Source organism: Passer domesticus, chromosome 5, assembly GCF_036417665.1.
Source record: "Passer domesticus isolate bPasDom1 chromosome 5, bPasDom1.hap1, whole genome shotgun sequence".
In the NCBI taxonomy this organism is placed as follows: Eukaryota; Metazoa; Chordata; class Aves; order Passeriformes; family Passeridae; genus Passer; species Passer domesticus.
This window is the reverse complement of record NC_087478.1, coordinates 35,923,884-35,941,439: the sequence shown is the minus strand read 5'-3', so window position 1 is coordinate 35,941,439 and position 17,556 is coordinate 35,923,884. Positions and strand designations below refer to the sequence as shown.

The window sequence follows — 17,556 nt, the reverse complement described above, 5'->3', positions numbered from 1 at the left end:
GTTGATGGCATGCCATCCAGCTCCAAGTGACCCACTTAAGGGCTGCACATTCCCAGCAAACATGACTAATGCAGATGAGGCAGATGGAATGCACATGCTCATACTAAGGAAGAAAAGAACTTCAATTATACTATTCCAGTGCAATAATCCCATTAAACAAAAGTTGCACACCAAGAGGATGAAAAATCAAAGCAAGGAGCAATTGTAGGTATGGCTGAAAGATGCCAAGCTGTTCAGGCTGGGATCCATGCAGGATCCTTCCAAGGACCACTGCAAAGATGTGTAGCTCTCTCCTTTGCTGATGCATGCCCTGCCTGCTGCTTAATCATGGGGGATTTTTAATCCTTTTCCAATGGCTATGCAGGACTTTCAATACTTGCTTTTTTCCAGATTTTCTGCAGTGTACGGACTCTTATCCAAACTTCAACCAGTCTTGACAATATCCAAGTCCAAAGCAACAAATGAGTATTTTACAGATGATAAACCAACTTCATTATTTTTGTTGCTGAGTAATGCATGAAGAAGATTAGGCCTGCAATCACCTATCACTGCATCTGCTTCAATTTTTTTCCAGAACACTCTGATAGCAAAATCCCGCCCCCCCAAAAAACTTCACAACAAAAACAACAAACAAAAACCCCCAAATCCACAGTGGTAAGTAAACTAGAAAGAGTAAAGAGCATATTTTTACACATAGACAGTGCAAATAGTTAATTAGCTGAAGCAAATGAATTAAAATTCAAAAGGCCACACATTCTTATTTCCTTTGAAGCTGTTCTTTCATTTTAGCTATGTCAGAAGTGCCTTTTATCAAGGTGCCAAATTCAAACAGAAAGAAGAAAATAGTTGTTGTTTTAATGATTTGAAAAACTTGTACATCTTTCCTTACAGAACCCTCAAGTCCATGCAGCTGCACTTTGCTGTACCTGCTTTCCCAGCCACCAGCCAGGAGGTGTTTTCAGTTCCTTGGTAGGAGTACAGAAACCAATAGGTGTAATGCTAGTGAGACCTTAGATAACAGTTACCAGTCACACTTACTGATTACAGGGACCGAAGGCTAAACCTGGAGCCAGGAGGCAGGGGTAGAACGCCCTGAGCTGCAGTCCAGCACCAAGGGAGCACAGGAGGGAGAGTAACACACACACCAGAATGGTGTAACACAGGAGGCTGAGTTCAGAGGGCAGCACAGCAATACTGCCCATTTTGGCACAGGACAAGGAGTCAGTGGGACTGGGATCAGACTGATTGTTTGGCAGCAGCGACGAGGGCAGCAGGAACTGAAGAATGGCTGGAATACACAGCATCTAATGAGGTCCTGTGAGACTGGAAAGCATTCGGGTGGCTGGCTGCTGCCGTCTGCCTCATGGGATTTGGGAGGAAGAGCTGTAGATGGAGATATTTTTGGAGTAAGCAATCAATTTAACGAAGCAGGATTCCTCCAGTTCATTGACTGTCAAGAGCATATATTTGCAAAGCAGTATTTCATCAACTCATATTTTACCATTTAAAAAACTAGAGCTTTTTGAGCATGCTAGACATTCATAAATATTTGGAGCACTGCTTGCCTATGAATTTATATCCCATTTACAAATTATTTAATTATTGTATTCCTATTCCTCTAATACAAGTAATTCCACTTTAATGTTATAAAATGCCACGTAACATGTAAGGTATTTTACATACCATGACATTTTAATGAATATATTCATGTCTGAATATCTAATAGGAAACAATATTTTTTAAAAATGCTTTATGCATTGACTGCATAACAAAATGTACTCATTTATAGTAGTAAATATTTATATTAGTATTTTATGGCACATAATATATTGATATGTGAATTTAAAACCAATATGTTACCCTAAATGTAAAACTGGTTTGATAGAGAAATCACAAGAACTCCAAGGTAAAATTTATTTTTTGAATAGGCAAATCTTCCTTAGAAATTTCTGAATTCTGAAATTTACTGAAGACTTGTCACCGTTGTCATAAAATTTAATTTTATACTGTTGAATTTATATAGGACACCTGACTTTTACAGAACAAATGTAATTATGCTTGTCCATTCCTAAATAAAAGGTGAGAATCTTTTTTAAGATTCTTTCTTTTTTAAGTCTGTACTTCCAGTGATGGCTGATCCTCACAAATTATTTATGTTGTAATCATATTATTTTTCATTGTGCATTAGCAGTAAATTAATGACTGGATGATCAGCTATTAAGAAGAAATCAAAGAATCTGGCTTTTGACATGTGGGGAAATGTTTTTTTCAGAATCCCTTAAGAATTTTGCAGAAAGGCTCTTTTCACCACATCTTTTGAGTTCCTTGTTATTTTATCTACCATTTATTATTCCTTTTGAGCTGAAAAAAAAAAAGCTATTCCATAGTGATGTTTTTTCAAGAAGTTGTTTATGTAACAGATGCACTTTTGGATTAACAAGTCTGCTTTCTGTCTTTCCTCTCTGCATAGCTTCACTGTTGCATCAGATTGCCTCTTTACCTGTATGGTGTCTCATTTGGATGAATTCTCCAGGCTTAAATGCTGCTTAATAACCAGGTGTTTCTATCTCAATGCAGATTTGTTCACCCAAGGGGCAAATACACATAGCAGTTCTAGGCTGTCATCTAGACCTGCTAGAAATCTTGACCATCTTTAGTGTCCTTCTGGAATCAGCAAGATATATGAAGAATAATATGAAGATATGTTGCTTCCTGGAGCAGCAGATTAATAAGAAAAGGTATCTTGAGGACAAACATCACATCTGCCCCAAAACAACAAAGCTGTGCTAAGGGAAAGGAGAAACACATCATGTAATATTTGCACATCTGCCCACATGTGGAATTTTGCAACCATGATAAAGTAGAATAATTCTGGAGCACCTGAAGAAAAGGGACTTAGGGAGCTAGGTGAAACTGGGCAGAGATATTATGCTTCCAGATCCAAACACAGGTAAAACAACCTACTGACTGTATGTATACTCTCTGCATTTCAGAGCCAGACACCACTGTGCAAAACAGAAGGAAAAACAATGCTAATCTTGCAAAATAAATATCTGGGCAATTTGTGTTCCAGGAGTTCTAGGGCACTCAACTTTGGCAGTACAAGCTGACCAGACTGCTTCTAATGTTCAGCTTTCTGTTCTTCACTTTGCATGTTGAAAATAGTGCTAGAGAATTTATGTGGATTCATTAAATGCACTCACTTATGTTTGAGATCATCCTTCAGACCTTGTATTGTCAACAGACAAAACGAGGCATTTCTAGAGCATAAGTCCTCCCACCTTCCAACAATTACAACAGCCCAGGTGAATTATAATGTATGAAGGCTCATCTTTCTCCATTATTAATGGAAAGTAGAGATACTGAAGTTGAGAACACCTGAAGTCAGGTGGAATTAATTCCACCTTATTTTTAAAGGCTTTGGTTACTTCACTCACCAGACTTCCTCTCCTCTGCTCTTCTCTCATACTTTGCAACTTCCCTTTATTTTTCTGCCTAGTTTCTGCCCTGCGTCCTTTTTCAGCTGATGTAGCAATACCACAGAGTTCTTAAGAATCCCAAGTCTGCTTTTTGCAGTGGGAGATAGAGAAAGATGAAAAGCAAAAGCATCAAAATAAAGCAACAAAACAGAATGACAAGCAAAAAAGTCAAAGCAGTTTTAGCAGTACCATCAGCTTTTAAATACTAGTATATTTTATAAGAAAACAGCCTAAATTAAGCTAAGATATGATTTGAAATGTATAGAGATTATAAGGCCAAATGATGCAGAAGCAGTGTGCTCTCCTGCAGAACGGCAAAATGTTATATTTATAACTGGGACTCAGGATGGCTTTCTAGAAAGTGACCTAATAAATAACAGAATACAGCCAACTTCCACTTCCCCAAGTATGAATGCTTTCTTTCCCTAGGCAAATCTGTCATGCAAACCATAGTGAACAATTTTGATTTGCCTTCTTCATGGACATTTTGGAATTAATCAGATGACATGTGAGCACTGTGTATGTCAGGCATGCTGTGCTACTGTTCTGGTGGTTTTAAACTAAAGGCATTACACTGCATTTTTCATAACGAAAACTTCAGCTGAGAGTGTTTTTCCAGCTTTTCCATCTAACACCCTTGAACATCAAATGTCAACAAGGCTTTTATGTAAATATCATAGAATCACACAATAGTCATCTATTCTACCCCTGCTCAAAGCAGGAACAGCTAGAGCAGGTTGCTGAGGGCTGTACTCAATTGGGGTTTGAGTATCTCCAAGGATTCAAACTGGTGTCCTGTGCCATTCACTTTCAGAGTTAATAAGTTTTCTCATATGTTTAAATGAGATTTACCGTATTTCAATTTGCGTCTGTTGCCTGTTGTCTTTTCACTGGGCACCACTGAGAAGAGTGTGGCTCTATCTTCTTTATTATCCCCAGGCAGGTGTGCATAAATATTGATAAAATTACCCTTAGCCTTCCCTTCTGAAGACTGAGCAGTCTCAGCTCTCTCAGCCTTTTCTCGCAGGAGAGACGCCCCAGTCCCTAATCAGGAGAGCTCTTTTCCAGAGCTGGTATGTATATCCCTATCTTACTGAAGAGCCCAGGACAGGACTCAGCACTACAGAGGCATCTCACCAGGGCAGACCAGAGGGGACGGAACACCTCCCTAGACCTGATGAAACCCAGGAGGCTCTTGGGTCCAAACTTTCCCTGTCTTCAGGGACCTGGAACTCCTGAAGATAAATCTTATCTGTGTAAATTGAGGCAAAGGCATTGTGCATCTTGGCCATTTTTGTGCCATTTGTTTGTCCTATTCAACACAGGGCCCTTCCTGCTGAGACACTTGTAGAAGCCCTTCTGGTGGCCTTTCATGTCCCTTAACAGATTCAACTCTGCAGGCTTTGCCTTTTCTAATGCTATTTTTGCATGCTCAGACAGCATCTCTATATTCCTCACAGGTTACCTATCCCTACCCACACCTCTTGTGATGCTTCCTTTATATGACAGTGTTTTTTGAGGAGCTCATTGTCCATGAAGACCTCCTGCCACCTTTGTTTGGCTTTCCGCAAATCAGGATGGACTGCTCTTAAGTTTCAAGGAGGGAGTTCTTGAAAAATCAGTAAACTCACCTGGTCCTCTCTCCACTGCAGGCTCATCTTCTATGGGATTCATCTAAGTAGGTCCCTGAGCAGCCTTTTACCATGAAAAGTGTGAGAGTTTCCCTCATAATGTTGTTATCTTAGCACTTTCTTATTTGGCTGTATATTCTTGAGCTCCCCTTCAGTCCTCCACTGCTGGTTTTGATCAAAAGTGTGCTTTGGCCATTGCAGCAAACAAGAACCCCACTGGTACAAACTCTTCCAGACACCCTCAGGACAGAACTGGTGTCAGCCCCTGACAGACTGTCCTAAGGATCTGTATGCAAGATACTCAGCCATTGACTCAAAGATCTTAAGAGGAATATCCTTACCTTTCCTTTTGACTCCTCTCAGCATTAGTCCCAAGTCAAAGCTACAGAGGAAGCAGTACAGGAGCAAAGAGAGAAAATGAGCCTTATACAAAAGTTTTAAATATGCACCATTTCTTACCAATTTACTTAATAAAGCTTGTTCATATGCCTAAGTTGCCATGCTTCAGGTGGCTTTTGCCATGCAGCTGATCAGCCTTTGAATGTCATCTACTTGAAACAAGATTTAGAAAAATGCATTGAGCAAAGCAAGTAGTGTCTGTGTCTGTGCTCATTGAAGGTTCATCATCTTCTGAGAAATCAGAAGGAAGAGAGGAAGGAAGTAGCTCTCCTGTGCCAGGTCATGCTCTGACTAGAGCTGCTAAGAATTTTTATTTGAAAGGTCAAGATCATAGATTAAATTTTTAATTGTCAATTCATTGAAAATAAATTGCTTGTCAAAAAGGACAAGTAAATTGTCTAAGCAAATGTTTCAGCTTGAGGTGTGTGTGTGGGACAAAAGTGCTAAAATTGACAAAGTTTTATTTTGATATTTTAAAATTATAAAATGAAATATTTGGCTTAAGTATGATTTTTAATTGCAAACATTGGAATTAATGCTAATAAAGAGATGGTGAAATAGTGAGAATAAAACTAAACAACTGAAGATGCTCTGAATGGAATGTTTGTAATTGCTCTAGCTGTGATTTTTTTTAGAGGGGGAAAAAGCAGGCAGGGAATTCTGCCCACAAGAACGGGTTATTGTTTTTCCCCCCTTATCTGGGATGCTATTTTTTTTCATAAGGCTCCAAACCATTTCCTTGCCTCACTGTGAGGCTGAATATATATCCAGGGGTGCTACTGTGGGCACTTTAATAACAACAGAGCATTCCGGCATGGCAAGTATACTCTCTAACTTTGGAAAAAACCAAACCAAATCAAACCCAACTCCAAACCATTAAACCTGGGAAGGTCAAAGAACCAGAGCAGTTTAAGGAAGTGAGCTCCCTCCTTTTATGTATAAGGTATTGGACACCCTTTAAGCAATATATTACTTACATCCTTATAAGACCAAAGCAAACCCCTGGATTATAACTATCCACTTTCATGGCATTAATTTTATTAAGTGAAATGACTAATAATACTAGAAACAAGAACCCCTCTGGACATAGTTTTACTACTAGTGTTAGATACATTAGCATTAGATACTGTCTTAGTTTTAAATACGTTAGCACCAATCACAGACACTACAAGAGACAAAGCTTCTTTTCCTCTTATTACATAACTAATTTATATATATTATAAAAAGATTTTTTTCTAATGTAATGATTTAATAATTCATCAGTTTTCATATACAGCTTCTTTAAAAAGTCTATTCTACAGTGAGATTTCAGTTAGCACTGTTGATTTTTTCCCAATAAAATTATTTCACAGTAAGTGCAATATTTAAAAGAACCCAAACCTGCAGTAAGTGCTAGCCCCCAGAAATAACCCTAAAAACACCAAGTGTGCTGTACTTGAGCTTTTAACTTCTGTACTACCTCTAAAGTAATTGTACATACATTTCTTCATTGTTTTCAAGACACTTGAATAATTTAGGTTTTTTTGCTCCAGTTTGTCAATACACACCATATCCCTATTTTCTCTAATTCTCCTCTAGGCCTGGGTTGTTTTTTTTTTTTTTTTTCCTTTCTCTTAGCTTTAATTTATACTTCTGTATCTGTGAGCAATCCATCTAATGTAAGGAAAAGTCATAATTTAGTCCCTAGACAGTAAAAACTATTGAAAAATGACAGATGTTAAAGGTTTATTGTATCAAAAAGTGTATAGTCTTATTTCACTTTTTTTCAAACCATGTAATTTTTCTTTGTCTTTTATTACAGTATGTCAAAGGTTACACACATTGTATTTCTTTAGTTTGCTGCTACCTGTGTTCCCTGAGGGAAAATTTGCACTCATTTCAGAAAAACAGAAGTAAGTACAAACCAGAAACCTATGAAACCTATGAGAGCTGTTCACTCAGCTCTGTGGGAGGATTTGCATGATTTGCCATGTGTTAGCTCAGCAGAACTTTCTGTGCTGCCTGTGGCACTGTTTCTAAACTATGACTTGCTTTCTGGGATGATGTGTTTTCCTTTATAAAACAAGTAGCTCCTCAAAAAGTAAACAATACATGGAAAAACTAACCAGCTCTGTGGTGTGTCATTCATTGTCTAGCCATGTAATTTGGAATAATCATCCAGTGAGAGCTGCAAGAATTGCTTTTAGCCACAAGAACGCAATCTCATCTTTTTAAAGGAATACTCTGGATTCTCTGTTTTCACCGTGTACTGATAAACCTAGCACTTCTGCACAGGGTTTCAGTGCTGTTTGAAGTTGTACCAAGGAAAAGGCCTTTCTTTGTGACACTTGGAGTTTTTGCTCTGTAAATAGTTCAGTGAGCATTCTCATTTCCAGTGACTGATGATAACTTCCATGGTGATTGCAGTTCAGCCAGCTACCAGAGGCACAAGTACACAAGGAGCACTCATATCATCCATTGCTGTAACTCAGTGCTCACATCTGCCAACAGATCTCAGGAGAGGGTAACCTCGGGCAATTGGTCCTTTGGAAAACACTCAGGGAGAGCTGTTCTGAAATCTGCCATGATCAGAAGGGCATGTGTAGTCGTAGTTTTTTCATACATTGCAGGTTTGCAGTGCTGAGCAGGACATGAATCCTGTAAAACTGAGCCTTTGTTAGGTGCCAAGCCTGTGCCTACTAGTCTGAAGGGGTGTCTAGGTGTTCAGGGAATCACATCCAGGTTCTTACTAAGGACCTTCTCCATTTTCCAAGTAGTACAAAAGAGAATGAAAGCAGCTTTAATGTTCAGTGAATCACCTGCCACAGTGGAGTTCTTGATCCGAAGTAAGCATATTAAGCTTCATGACCAACACATTTCTCTAAGCTAAGGCAGTGCTGCTTTAGCTTGGCTGTAGCCTGAATGCAGCACAAGCACGCTGAATGCTGTGCTTAGCAAGACTGAGCCTGGATCTCAGTGCCAAACCCATCTGTTGCAACAGGCAGCTACAGAAATACTGGTTTAGCCTCCTGCCACAGAATCAGTGCTTGACCTTCTTTAGGGCCCTCCGTGCACAAACCCAGAGCTGTGCTCTGTCCCTCAGTGCCCTCCAGGATTCTGGAGACAGCCTCTGCTTGAGCCCCCTCCACAGGCAACAACTGAGTCAGTGATGCAAGCTCTGGGGGCAGGATGCAGAAGGGAGCATCCCTGATAAGCGCTAGGCGCTGAGGGAGAGGTCATATTCCCTGCTATTGTATAGCTCCATGTGTAAGACACTCAACTAGCATGTGAGGGACCTGATTCGAACTCTTCTGCTGATTTGGAGCAGCAATTTGACCTCAAGTTGCTGTCCCCAGAAGACACATCCCAGCTTCTATGCCATAGGGCAGTTCTCCTAGTGTCTCTGTCAAGGCTCTTTGTCCCAGCTGGGAGAAAACAGTGTGCACTGTGCACTCAGTGACCACACCTGAATGTTTCTCACACACGTGTTCTGAGTCTTTTAAAAAAGCTTCAAGATGTAATATTAAAAAAAAACAAAAACAAACAAACAAAAAAAAACCCCAAATCCACATTTACAAGGAAAATATATCTATGTCAATATCTAAGGTATTCTCCGGTGCTTTTATTCCCATTATTCATGAAATGGCATTAGTTTGATGCTCTGTGCAATTCCAAGGCAGTACTTCAACTACCCAGACAGATCAAAACTACAAGTTACAGAGCATGCTCATGGGAAACACACAAAAAGCAAAGAAAAATATATCAGCCATTGAAACTTGAGTTTGACTAAAGTTTCTTTATGTAATTTTCATGACTGTACAAATGTTAGGATAAGTTGAACCATTTGACAGAAAAACAACTGAAACCATAAAGCTTGAATGTGCAGGCAATTCAGGTAAGAAGTAAATTTGTCTTTTCCTCTTTCCATACATCTGTGATGGGAGGTGCCACGTGGAAGCAGGAGCTGTGACCTTACATCGTGTCACTTGTCCCTTTCTAGCTGGTTACAGAGACTGCTTCTTACTGAAAAATGTTTCCATACCTGTTGTCCTTCAAAAACTGCTAAAAAGCCCTTGGTTAAGGACTTTAGTTTTATTTTGTCTTGTGAGAAGGGGCTGACTTACTTGACTAATTCAAAGCCCCAAAAGACATTTCTGAATTCTGGTTGAAAAGCATTTCCCTCCAACCTAGAGGTACGTTTCCAGCACAGACATGCTTAGACCTGTGCCCAGTCTTTAACTGTGGCTGTTGACTACCTTACACTTTCTACTCCACACTGCTGGCTTCTGCACATCTCATTTCCTCTGTGCCCCTTCACAGGGGTCACTGGGTGTCACCTCAGCGTTCCGCATGTGACCAGGTGGTAGATCTCAGAAAGACAAGCAAGGCCAGCCACTGCCTTGTGACTCACTTGTTTACAGCTGATTGCCACTTTAGCTGATTGAATAAAGGGAACGCCTGCAATGGCACGTAATTGTTGTAGCAATAACAGCAATCGACTGCTCATTTTTACCAAATGCCTTCTGTACATCTCTGCCCTCTTCATATTCCCAAGCACCAAACAGCTCGGATAAATAAGACATTAGTATCCAGTACAATTTTAAAAAGGTTGCAAGTGGGGGTACAGGTATTTTCATTTTAGAATCATGTGGCACCCCCACCTCCGTTTCTCCCTGTCACTTGGACTATGCTGTGCAATCCCTGTTCTGGATCCTTATTTTTCCTCCTTACAGCTTTGTCGTTTCAAACTATTTAAAACTGAATTATATAAAGAAGCCCACCTTCAAAAATTCAGTGTGCTGGGGAATAGGAAGGCATCCTTAAGTTCTCTCTATAAACTTCTGTCTTGCAGATGGGGTTTATTTGCCACAAAGACATCTGCTTTTGGGGGGCCGAGATTTTACTGCCAAACACTGGAACAAAGCTGGTGTGGCACCATAAGGAATAGAATCCTTTATAGTTTCCTTGTTCTTAATATAGAATGTGTTGCAGATCCTTGGCAGATCCACTACTTTTTTTTTTTTTTTGCTTTTGCTTTCTGTTGTCATTTTCATTATTTAGATAGATACATTCATGCTGCAGATTGCTTAGACAAGTAGATGGAAGAATTTGGTAAATTCCAAAGGACACACATTGAGTATTTGGCTATGTATCCTCAGCAAACAGCTCTTATGCCATCACACCATGTGTCTGGCCATCCCACCTAATTGTATTTGGAATCATTGGCTCCTTCCAGCCAAGGGGAGCTAGAAGTGTCAAAGACATTTACATTTCTGTATGTTTTGTGTAGAACACAGATACCTTCTCCAAGAATGCTCCATGCTATTACTGAAGACCATGAGCATGGGAGCGAAACTCTAGAAAGGAATCCGTTTTAGGAATGGCTTTGTTTGGAGCTCCAAGTCAGGCATGACAGGCATTTGCAGGCAAGTACGGCAAGGCAAAATGGGAGGGCTGGAGCTGTTGCTGCCTTTGGCTGTTCACTCCAGCCAAGGCAGAAATGGTCGAAACTCTGATGAACCACCACGGCGCTCAGCTCGGTCTTTCAAGGTAAGCTAGTACTGTCTGTGGTTTTGTGGTACCTGCGGCCTGTGTGAACACAGTTTACCTGAAGAGTAACTTCTGTTTATGCGCGGGTGCCTTCAGAAACCCCCGAGTCCAGGCTTCAGGCAGCACCGAAGCAGTCGGGCTGGCATCGCGCCCTGACCGGCGGGCGGCTCCGCCTGGCCCCGCTCCTGCCGGGCAGCACCTGGCGGGCTGGCCGGCGGGACGGCCACGGTCCCCCGGGCGGCCGCTACATGAGCGGGCGCGCGTGCAGGGGGTGGCACGGGCGCGTGGCCGGGGCTGGCACAGCGCGTGGCCGGGGGGTGGCACAGCGCGTGGCCGGGGGTGCCTGCGCGGGCGGCTCCCCGCGCGCCGCCGCTCGGGCCCAACCGCCCTCGGCCAACGGCCGGCGCGCGCGCTCCCGGGGCGGGCGGGCGGGCGGCGCGAGGGCGCGCGCACGCGTTGCCATGAGACGCGGGCGGCGGGGGAGGGGGGTTACGTGGTGACGTTAATTCTATATGAGCGCGAGCGGCGGGAGCGCGGGTCCTTTCACCGCCGGCCGCGCGGCGCCTCCGCCTCGCTGCTCCTGAGTCACCGCCGCCCGCCGGCCGCGCAGGTACCGCCGGAGCGCGGCCGCCGCCGCCGCCCCGGGCTGGGGCTGTGGGGGGCACGGGGGGCGGCCGGGGGGCGCTGGGCCCCCGCTCTCTCGCGGGGAGGCCGCGGATGCCGGCCCGGCCTAGCGGGGCCCCCGCGCTGGCGGGACGCGGGGGCCGGCGGTGCCCGTGCCACAGCGGCCACCGGCCCGCGGGGCGGCTGCGCCCTGCTCGCCCCCCGGGCCCGCAGCGAGCCGCGCTGCGCGCCGCCTCCCGCGCGTCCCTCCGCCGCGCCCCGCGGAGCGCCCGGGCCGCGCTAGGCCGGGGCCCGTGGCGTGGCCGGCGCTGGGGGGAGGCGGGTCGGCCCCGCAACACGTGGGCGCCCGAGCGGGGCCGCGCCCGGCGCGGCCGGGGACCGGGAGGGCGGCGGGGCCGGAAAGCGGCGCGGGGAGGAGCGGGTGAGCGTCCGGCCGGGCGCGGGGAGGGCGCGGGAGGGGCTCGGTGCCGGTGCGGCGCGGGGCCCGCGCGGTGAGTGCGCACATGGCGGAGCGGCCGGTGGCAGCGCGCCCTGGCCTTGTGCCGCCTCCCGCGCCGTGTTCCCGCTGCCGTGCGGAGCCGCGCGCGGCTGTGCTGTGCCGTGCTGCTGCCAGGGGGACCCAGAGATGCAGCCAGCGGCCGGGCAGCTCCCGCGTCCTGCCTCTGCCTAGGGGGGTGTCCGGGAGTTCAACATGTCGCTTCTCCGGGCGCCTGTTAGCTGGGATCACCCTAAACAGCGTCCCCAAGGAAGGCTGAGAAACTACCTGGAGGATTTAGTAATTACAAGTGGAAGTGTTTTCTTTTGTTGAGCATTCATTAGATGTATATACGTATAAAACATACTCTGTTCCATATTGAATGTTTAGGGGCCTTACACTGACAATACTTGCGAGACTTTCAGTGTTGAATAAAAAGCCGACCTCATGTGCTTGCAGAAAAAAACACAAACCTTTTTTCAACAACTGGTATAGTAATAATACAGCAACACCTTCCACATTTTCCAAGCTCTCTGCAGTTAGGTATGTGTTTGAACTCTTGCTGAGATACATTTAGAAAGTATCTCACTCTAGTGAGAACATTTCGTGTTCTCACTCATTTTTAGAGGGTAAGAGAACTGGACTTGGTGTCTGCAAGGTATGACAAATACTCTGCTCAGCGCCTCTTGGGATTTTAACATCTGCTGGTAGATGCTACATTAATCAGGCAGGAGATAGTGCCTGGTAATTTTAATTACAGTCACGAAATGAAACTTGAGAGAGGACTTAAGGCCTAAGGCTGTGAACTGCTGAAGGTAGTTTTTTTACTAACAAAAATGTTAGTAGCTTTTTAGCAGCCTTCCTGCTGAGCCCATTTTACAATGGTACTCTTTAAAGAATGAGAGAAGCACTGTACTTTGATTGAAGCAAGCTGAGTGGTTTCCAGTCTCCTGTAAATCCAGAAGTTACATTAATCCTTAGAGGAAGATAGCATTTAAAATATACGTACATGGAAATTTAAGTGACTTGGATGCTTCCTAGCAGACAAAAGTTGAGGCCACTCAGGCTTTGAGTACCTGCAACATTGATGTAAGTGCTTAGTACAGGCCAGGGACACCTGAGCTTGTGTGTGTGTGTCCCACTTAGTCCTGTGAGAGCGATACATGTTAGCATGTACTGCCCTCCACTTTTACTGTGCTTTGTGACAAGTCTTGCATATCATGTACTCTTCGTTTCTGAAGACAGTATTGCAGAATATTGGTCCTGTGCACATGTGGTAGATTGGTGTTTTTCAGAGCTCCTGGTCTTTCTCTGACTTTGACAAGACTAGGAAGTGAGTGTTGGAAGCACGCAGAAGTACCCTGCTGCAGCTGTGCTGGCAGCCCAGTGTTGCAAGAAGCGCCAGATCTTCTGCAGCGCTGCCTTTTACACATACACAGTAATGCTCCCACCAGCCTGCATCATCTACCCCTGCCTGAGAAACTATTCCTGGGAGCAGCTGGGGGACTCATTACGATGACCTGCTTACTGAACACCCTGGAAAGGGGTGGTGTGGTTTTTTTCTTAGCTTTGAGCATGTGTGCACAAGTGAAACTGAAACCAAGGTGGTGTGGGCACGCTGTTATGAACCTTTGTTAACAGTTTTCACAACCCTGAGTGAGACCTGGATCTTACAGGCTGAGACCGTGTCCTCTAATACAGAATTCCAATCCATGAGGGAGCTTTAGCTTACCCTGTACATTTGATAAAAACCTGCTTATTCACTAGGCTCCTAAACGTTAAAGCAATGAGCTTGACTTCTGGCAGAAATTGTATTCCTTCAAGGAGTAAAATAGCTTGAAGGTATTAATTTCAATAGTGAAAAATGTTGGGGGGGGGATAAGACAAGAATCTTCTATTTTGAATTTTGATTCAATCCTTTGGTGAAAGCCAGTTTATTCCAGTAAAACAACAGGTATAATGAACTTGTCTCTGGTATCTTCACCTTTTTGCTAATGTAGTTGTAATGCAGTTCATATTCAGGTTCTTGTGAAACACCTGCATGGCATATCTCTAGCTAAGGATCTGATTCTAAAGGAAACTGCAGGAATTGGACAGGTTACAGAAAATGGAGATGCAGGTGTTCTTTCAATGCCTGTTTGTTTTTCTGCATCCATATATACATTCAGTGCAACTTAAGCTCTGTGATTTTCCATGAGCTGGGAGTGCTTTGGTATTTGTGAGGTGCAAATAGCCATTTACACAGAAGACAGAACTTTGCAAATGGAAATGAGACTTTTTAATGCTGGTTTTATTTTAGCACAGCTGAGGAGTCTTCTCAAGTGCTCTGGGCAACTGCATTCCTTCAAGCTTCTCCTTAGGGACGTGGCTAGTAAATAATAGAGTGGAGCTTCATAGTACGTGTTTAATCCAAGGAAAGGTTGTGATGATGGGTTTAATGCTCATAGGTCAGTTTTCATTTGTAAATTGCTTGGCGTTCAAAAGTGATTATAATTCAAGCTAATTCAATCTAGCTGATTCTCACTCAGCTCAGAGGTTAGTGCATTTCCTCATCACCCAGCATTGTTAATCTGGAGAGTAGGTCTGGTGTCATAATGTATTTGTCTAGAAGACCAGACATGCCTGGAAGGCATCACTGAAGTTGCTTGGGGATTCATTTGATGACCTTCTGAAAAATTAAGCTATTTAGAAGCAACGTGTGAGGGCTGTGAGGGCTTCCTATACTAAATGATTGTATTATTTTTTGAATCAGCAAAGTTAATGCAGAAGTAAAAATCCTAATTATTGATGTACTTGTGTATTTAGTCATAACTTACACCTTAAGTTTTCAGGAAAACTTCACATATTGCAGATTAATGCTTCAGTTGTATTCAGTAAAAAAGTTTACTAATTTACTTGTGATGCTCTAGAACTACTTCAAAATATAAATAATTTAAGATATGAAGTTGTATTTTCCTGAAAGATTAATCTTTTAAATGAATTTGCATCATCTGCTTAAATGAAGTCATTATCTGCATCGTAACTACTTGTCAGAGGTTAAACTGCAGGTCTTTCCTAGATAGAAAGCTGTTTGGATTTGAGTACTGGAAAATACAGATGCATTTGGGGGCTGTGTGATTAAATATACTTCTGTACAGACATGACTTGCAATGGTGATGTCTCTCAGTTTAAATCTTAACTTGCCATAATGAATAGACAGTTTGCACATCGACAGTTTCACCTTGTCATTGAGGACTATAGAAGAAAGTACTGCTAGTTAGTTGCTCCTTGGTAGATTTTTGTGTTCAAAAGGTGGAAGCCAGTTTTAGATACAGAAACTGGGTTTTGGATGTACCTGTAACTTTGAAGCATTCAATTGACAATTTTACATTTATTCTTTAAAAAACTATCACTACCACTACCAAATTACAAACAGGCGATGAAGAAACCTTTGCCCAAAACATGAGAGATACTAGAATTTAGCCAAGTGTTGGAGATTTTGTTAGGAGATTTTACAAAGTGGGTGCCTGAAATCTGGAATGGACAAACCTCATGACTTCTAAGACCCAGGATAGAAATATAAATGCTTGTTATCTTTTCTGACCATCTGCACTATGACTGGTTCAATCCACTACTTATTTAGGTATTGTTTAACATGCAGTGTCTCAAAGGACAGAGAAGCAGTTCTTTCGTATTTCTTGTGGGATGACTTGCCCATGAGGGAAAGTTTTGGTTTAGTTTAGGTCCTCGTTAAAAACCTGGTAGACATTGAAAAGTCAAGTTGAGAAACACAGGGAGGGTACATGAAAAAGAATTGTTCATATTGAAACCAAATTTGAATCAGTTCTTTTTGAACTTGTTGTTTATGTACGTATTTTTGTGTCATTTCTTGTTGCTCTTTACTCAAATGCTATTAGTATAAAATGTGAACTGCTTCTGTTGGCAGGCCCTTAACTGAGCTGGTTCCTCTCTTCAGCGTTGAGCAGTGGATACAGTATTTTCATGGAGGATACATTACTGAAGTGCAGGATGATCACATTTTGTAATTGTGTGTTTTAGTCACCGTGCATTCATCTCAGATCTTGCCACTTCTGCACGCTGAGTAGAAGTCTTCAGTGGACTGAGTGCCATTATATGTGTCTCTATGTAGCAGGTTTTTGACCCTTTGAATTCTAAAGTAGTTGGAATTGCATCTTTTTATTTGTTACTTTAGATTTCAATACTATTTTGCCTCACTTGAGTCACCCTTTTAAGCAGTTGTTAAATAGTGATACTACAGTTTTGGGAATAACTCATCTTTGAATGTTGAAGTATGAACTGGTATAGTGCTTTATGTTGTTTCTTGGCTGTGCAAGGTGGCTTTATCAGAAACATACTTGCTATGCTTCAACTGGTGAGATCTTCATGACACAGCCTCTTGATTCTTTTACCACCATCTTCAGTGTTTTGCAGGTATCACGTACTTCTGTAGTGGTGCCAAAGGCGAGATTGAATGAAATTCACAAGAGAATATTTCTGAAGAAAACTTTGTAAACAGTGTTCAAGTTCCATGGTTCAAGTTCTCTGTAGCCCTACTACATGTTTACCACTGGTTTTTAAACTGCAGCTATATTCATTTGAAACTGGCTGAAACCATAACCATGGGCATTCTTCTGTTAGGTCTTTACTGCCCTTTGTAACACCTCACCCAATAGCCTCCAAAATGTGTTAAAGTTGTGGTTGTGTTCTTTTTTTAGTGCATGCTAACTTGTTAGTTGAAAACTGTGTGTTTTAGAGTTGGTAGTCTAGTAGTGGCCTGGCTTCCATGGAAAAAAATACTGAACAGAAGCTAGCAAAGAAGTTGCTAAATACATTTTAGGAATTTCAGTGGCTTCTTGGTTAGTGAGTGAATTTAAAATTGCATTCATCAGATGTTCTAGCAAAAAGCACACTTCTGAAGTGTGTACATTTTTTTCAGTATTTTGTAATTTTCTTTTCACATAAGGATGCTTAGATGTTTTTGAAGTCAAATTGGATAAAAACTTAAATGCTGCAGCTTGTGAGTTTTGCAGATAGCAATGTAATTGCCAATATGGTTGTGTTTGATTGTGTGGTAATCTAGGCAGCCAGTGAATGCTCTTTCCCATTGTTTGATGTTGTGGCACGCACAAGTTTAGTTTTCATTAAGCTGTTACAGTGCACTCTGCTACCTGAAGAACTTTGTTAAAACACAATTTTTTTTTATTACTTTGCCACTCTTTAACAAACTGAATACCTGCACCAATATGAACTGTATTGGGAAATATTGTCTTAGGAAATTTCAAATATTTTTTATGCATAAAGACTTTGATTTCAACCCTCTAGGATGGCTGCTGTTCTTCCCATTATCCATGATGGAAAGTAGAACCATAAAAAGCTATAGTAAATTTGTTTAAAAAAAAAGAAAAGATCCTTGTTAATT

The 17,556-nt window shown here is 42.5% G+C and overlaps 1 protein-coding gene across 1 annotated transcript in view; it reads left to right on the top strand.

Annotated features, from left to right (window-relative positions):
* The first annotated feature begins 11,528 nt into the window (after positions 1-11,528).
* The window catches only part of NAP1L1 (nucleosome assembly protein 1 like 1), a 28,784-nt gene continuing 22,756 nt past the window's right edge, over positions 11,529-17,556 (top strand). Inside the window, exon 1 of the mRNA XM_064419558.1 lies at positions 11,529-11,648. The gene's annotated coding sequence lies outside the window, so the exon portion shown is untranslated. The remainder of the gene's footprint in view (positions 11,649-17,556) is intronic.